We start from the raw sequence: 6,515 nt of genomic DNA on the forward strand, positions 1-6,515 counted from the left end.
GGCTCAGGAGATACTTCACTTTATTTGCTGATTTATGCTTTTATCAAAACTGTTTCAGCAGAGCCAAGTTTAATTTTTAAAAGGCAAGAACGAAATTTAATTCAGAAACAAATTAAAAACCAAACAAACCACTAGAAACAAATCCTTAAACTGCCTGTGAAAGATGTCAGCTTGACAGGCCTGGAATTGCTCACAACTGTCCCATGGCATGCCTAGGAAGCATCATCTTCTGCGAGTGGATAATCTCAGTTGTCTGTTATGATGCAGGGGTGGGTTTTGTTTTGAAGTCAGTGCAGAGAAATAGTAGTAAGCAATTAAAAGTTTCTAGCAAAGATGGAACCCAAGGCTGATCAGTTTCATTGAAGAGGTGCTAAGCACCTCAGGACCCATGAATGTGAACTAAGGCCTTACCTACACTGCAGAGTTTTGTCACCAAAAGGCAGCTTTTGGCAACGAAAGAGTGGAGATGTACACGCTGCAATTCCACTTTTGGTAAAAAAAAAAAACCACTGCCGTTTCGGCGACAAAATAAAACCACCTTGACAAGAGACATAGGGCTTTTTGCGCAAAAGTTTTGTCAGCAAAGTGCCAATGCAGACACCGCACTTGATTGCATTGCTTTAATTGGCTTCCAGAAGGTGTTTCACAATGCCCATCCTGACTGCTCAGGTCAGCTGTTCCAACTCCACTGCCCTGCAGTCAGGTAAGCAACAGTCCGCTCCTTCCCCTTTAAAGTCCTGGCAATTTTTGAAATTCCACTTCCTGTTTGCTCGGCCTTGAGAGTTCACATCGCATCTTTCCAGGTGACAATGGCGGCTCCATGTGACAAACGCTCTCCCGCTTGGAACAATGTGGATCTGCTCAGTATTTGGAGAGAGGAGGCTATGCAGTCCCAGCTGCGCTTCTGCCATAAGAATTTCAATACCTACAGGCAGATTTCTCAAAAACTGTGCAAAAAGGGCTATGACTGGGACACGTTGCAGTGCAGAGTAAAACTCAAGGCACTGCAGCATGCGTACCAGAAGACAAGGGAGGCAAACCGTTGCTCTGGTGCTGCACCACAGACCTGCCATTTTTATATGGAGTTGGACACTACTCTCAGTGGTGACCCCCACTTCCACTGCCAAGAGCCCCATGGATACTTCAGCAGGGCTGGAGCTGGCAGAAAATGGACCTAACCCAGAGGACGAAGTTATCAATCAAGAAGTAGAATTAGACAACCGTGTGGAGCCCCTAGCAGGGTCGCAGTGTGGTGTCTCTAGTCAGGAGCTGTTCTACACTCCAGAGGTGTCTAGCCAGTCTTAGCAGTCACACTCCAACAAGCAGGAGAGGAGGTCCCTGGTAAGTGGTTTTGCCTTGTGAAGTGCAGAGATGGGTTGAGGGCATAGAAATGTACAAGGTGGGCTGTGTTTCTGTGTGCTGGACATATCCCTGTACAGCTAAGCAGTATGGCGGAACAGGGGCTTGATGCACACCAAGATTTCACAGGAATCCTCCAGAGAGATCTCTAGGAAACTTTTCTGGAGGTACTTGGCAATCCTCTGCCGAAGCTTCCTTGGCAGATCTGTTTTGTTCCTTTGAAGAAAACTTTCCCGTACCATTCTGCAATCACCTGTGCAAGGACCAAAGCAGCACACAGGCGAGCAACATAGGGACTAGAGCGGAACCTGCAAGTATATAGTAGATGCACCCTTGCTCCTCTGCTTACTCTCAGGAGTGAGATATCTGGTACAATGACCCCCACCTGTGGAAAAGTGTGTGAAATTTAAAATATTGTCCCCAGTTGACTGCACCACGACCCTTTCATATTGCTTTTCTCCCCATGTAAAATGCCCTCTGCCCCGGGATAAACTCACCATGCTTGGGGTGTTCGCTGGCATGTGTGCTTGTTAAGGGTCAGTGAGAAAGTGATTGGTGTGTTACTAGAGGTGTATTTTAATGTACTGTTTCAATGCTGTACATGTACTTAATCATGCTTCTGTGTATTGTTCCTTGTGCTTCTGCAAATGCAACCTTCAGAGGCATCCCCTACACACTGGTGGAGCGCCTCCGCTGGATAAGAAAGCGCCCAAGGCGGAGCAAGGAGGACATGGTTCCAGGAGCTGCAATACTCAGATGCAGCAAAGAGGGAACGCAGGCAGTGGAGGGAAATCGAAAGGCAGGATAGAAAAGAAAATGAGGCCTTTATTAGGGACCCAACTGAGAGGATGATTAAAATTATGGAGCAGCAAACAAATGCTGAAGTCCCTCATAACGCTCCGGACTGAGCAGATTATGCATGCCCACCTTCCCCTTCAGAACTCTTTTCTATGCCTTCCCCAAACTCAACCTTGTGCATTCCTTTCTGCTTTCTGGGACTTCTTGCTTTCCCATTCACTCCACCCAACAGACACCTTTTCAAATGATAGCTGGACTTATGCACAGCTCTAAAAGTCAGCCATCCCCTGCTACCTCCTCTCCCCTCAAGCATTTGTGTGGCTGTAGAGTATTGTTTTTTGTGCAATAGAAGCTAAGTTTTTTGAATGATAAGCAATCTTTGTTTCCTGCAAATTGCAGATGGCAGCAACAAATAAACAGTTTAATCATTTGCTTCCTTGCAAAACTCAATTTCATTGAGTTGGGAATTGGCTGATGTGATTGCAGAGCCATTGGCCATTATCTTTGAAAACTCATGGTAATTGGGGGAGGTCCCGGACAATTGGAAAAAGGCAAATATAGTGCCCATCTTTAAAAAAGGGAAGGAGAACCTGAGGAACTACAGACCTGTCAGCCTCACCTCAGTCCCTGGAAAAATCATGGAGCAGGGCCTTAAGGAAACCATTTTGAAGCACTTGGAGGAGAGGAAGGTGATCAGGAATAGTCAACATGGATTCACCAAGGGCAAGTTATGCTTGACCAACCTGACTGCCTTCTATGATGAGATAACTGGCTCTGTAGATACGGGGAAAGCAGTGGACGGGATATATGTTGAATTTAGCAAAGCTTTCGATACGGTCTCCCACAGTATTCTTACCAGCAAGTTAAAAAAGTATGCATTGGATGAATGGACTATAAGGTGAATAGAAAGCTGCACCTCAGGAGCACAGCCCTGAGCAAATTTTTCACCCTTCTCTTCACAAATATTGTGCAATGTACAACATGCAGCTATGACCATGGGAATATTATCCTCTCCAGCGTACCTTTAATCTGCTAAATGCACATTTCACGGTCATTCTGCACCTACTCAGCCTATTGTTGAATAGCTCCTTATTGCTATCCAGGTTTCCCGTGTAAGGCTTCATGAGCTATGGCATTGAGGATACGCCAGGTCTCCCAGGATCACAATGGGGATTTCAACATTCCCTACTGTAATCTTCTGGTCTGGAAAGAAAGCCCCGCTTGCAACTTTCTATTCAGGCCAGTGTTCCTGAAGATACATGCGTCATGCACCTTTCCGGACCACACTGCGCTGATGTCAGTGAAATGCCCATGGTGATCCACAAGCGCCTGCAACACCATGGAGCAGTACCCCTTCCTAGTGATGTACTCAGTTGCAAGATGGTCTGGTGCCAAAATTGAAATTTGCATGCCATCTATAGCCCCTCCACAGTTAGGGAAACCCATTTTTGCAAAGCAGTCCACTATTTCACACACATTGCCAAGAGTCACAGTCCTTCGTAGCAGGATGCGATTAATGGCCCCGCACACTTGCGTTAACAGTCCCAACAGTTGACTTCCCGACTCCAAACTTATTTGCGACTGCCTGGTAGGAGGCTGGAGTCACCAGCTTCCACACTGTGATCGCCATGCACTTCTCCACCAAGATGGCAGCTCTCATTTGGGTGCTCTAGCCCTGCAGGTAAGGATGAGCTCAACACACAATTCCAGGAAGGTGGCTTTCCTCATCCAAAAGTGCTGCAGCAACTGCTCATCATCCCAGACCTGCATAACAATGCAATCCCACCACTCAGTGCTAGTTTCCTGAGCTCAAAAGCGACGGTCCACCACATGCAGCTGTTCCATGAATGCCAAAAGTAATTTAATGTTGCTCTTATCCATGTCAGACAGCACATCAGACAATTGTGAATCTCTGAGTTAAGAACTTCATTATTAACTACACTGCCATTCGCAATGTGCTACTGAGAGCTAGCAGTGCATTGAAGAGCAGTGTGGGATACATTCTTTCAGGCAGAAATGGCAGGCTGAGCAGAAAACAAGGGATGTTGAAAAATGCCATGAACTGAAGACGGAAGCACATGGAATGCTAGGATGCAAAGCAGTGCATCATGGGACATTGAGCCTGGACCCACGATGCGCTGTGATCTACTCCACCTTCCCACAAGACCTAGTGGCAGAAGGTGGAGAGCTGAACTGTAGGATAGCTTCCCATAGCGCACTGCTCTCAGTGTCGATGCTACTGCCCCAAGTGTGGATGTTCTCTTCTGACAGAGAAAGACAGCATGAACATGCAATAATGATTTTCTTTTAGCACTTTTTGATAGCCAACAAAACTTTACCCTGACAGTTTTTTTTGGCAAGACATGGCCTAAGGTGTTGGTGACTAAGCTGTATCATATTGGGAGTGAATCTACCTTCTTGATGGAAGTTTTGAAAGAATATGCTTCTTTGAAATCATAAGTTTGCCTGGTCCTGCCATAAAGGAGAAAATGTTACCCAGAATGAAGAGGTGGAAAAAGCCACCTTTTGCAGGAGAGACCAATGTTACTAATACAGTATTCAGAGTAGCAGTCGTGTTAGTCTGTTTCCGCAAAAAGAACAGGAGTACTTGTGGCACCTTAGAGACTAACAAATTTATTTGGAGCATAAGCTTTCATAGGCTACAGCCCACTTCATCGGATGCATAGAATGGAACATATAGTGAGGATATAGATACATACATACACACACACAGACAGAGAACATGAAAAAGGTGGGAGTTGCCCAACCAACTCTAAGAGGCTAATTAATTAAGATGAACTGTTGTCAGCAGGAGAAAAAAAACTTTTGTAGTGATAATCAAGATAGCCCATTTAAGATAGTTTGACGAGAAGCTGTGAGGATACTTAACATGGGGGAAATAGATTCAATGTGTGTAATGGCTCAGCCATTCCCAGTCTCCATTTAAGCCTAAATTGATAGCCATCAGGAACAGTAACCCCGATAATGTTACTGCTAACCTGGTGGCTGAACTTTGCGACTTTTCCTCACCCACAACTATTTCACATTTGGGGACAATATATACCTTCAAGTCAGTGGCACTGCTATGGGTACCCGCATTGCCCCACAGTATGCCAACATTTTTATGGCTGACTTAGAACAATGCTTCCTTAGCTCTTGTCCCCTAATGCCCCTACTCTACTTGCGCTACATTGATATCATCATCTGGACCCATGGAAAAGAAGCCCTTGAGGAATTCCACCATGATTTCAACAATTTCCATCCCACCATCAACCTCAGCCTAGACCAATCCACACAAACGGTCCATTTTCTTGACACTACTGTGCTAATAAGCAATGGTCACATAATCACCACCCTATACCGGAAACCTACTGACCGCTATACTTACCTACATGCCTCCAGCTTCCATCCAGGACACACCACACGATCCATTGTCTACAGCCAAGCTCTAAGATACAACCGCATTTGCTCCAATCCCTCAGACAGAGATGAAACACCTACAAGATCTTTATCAAGCATTCTTAAAACTACAATACCCACCTGCTGAAGTGAAAAAACAGATTGACAGAGCCAGAAGAGTACCCAGAAGTCACCTACTACAAGACAGGCCCAACAAAGAAAATAACAGAACGCCACTAGCCGTTAACTTCAGCCCCCAACTAAAACCTCTCCAGCGCATCATCAAAGATCTACAACCTATCCTGAAAGATGATCCCTCACTCTCACAGATCTTGGGAGACAGACCTGTCCTCGCTTACAGACAGCCCCCCAACCTGAAGCAAATACTCACCAGCAACCACACACCACAGAACAAAAACACTAACCCAGGAACCTATCCTTGCAACAAAGCCCGATGCCAACTCTGTCCACATATCTATTCAAGTGACACCATCATAGGACCTAATCACATCAGCCACGCCATCAGGGGCTCATTCACCTGCACATCTACCAATGTGATATATGCCATCATGTGCCAGCAATGCTCCTCTGCCATGTACATTGGCCAAACAGGATAGTCTCTACGCAAAAGAATTAGTGGACACAAATCTGACATCAGGAATCCTAACATTCAAAAACCAGTAGGAGAACACTTCAACCTCTCTGGCCATTCAGTAACAGATTTAAAGGTGGCAATTTTGCAACAGAAAAGCTTCAAAAAACAGACTCCTACGAGAAACTGCTGAACTTGAATTGATATGCAAACTAGATACTATCAACTTAGGCTTAAATAGAGACTGGGAATGGCTGAGCCATTACACACATTGAATCTATTTCCCCCATGTTACGTATCCTCACAGCTTCTTGTCAAACTGTCTTAAATGGGCTATCTTGATTAAAACTACAAAAGTTTTTTTTCC

The sequence above is a fragment of the Terrapene carolina genome, unplaced genomic scaffold (assembly GCF_002925995.2).
Source record: "Terrapene carolina triunguis isolate 2854851 unplaced genomic scaffold, T_m_triunguis-2.0 Scaffold93, whole genome shotgun sequence".
In the NCBI taxonomy this organism is placed as follows: domain Eukaryota; kingdom Metazoa; phylum Chordata; order Testudines; family Emydidae; genus Terrapene; species Terrapene triunguis.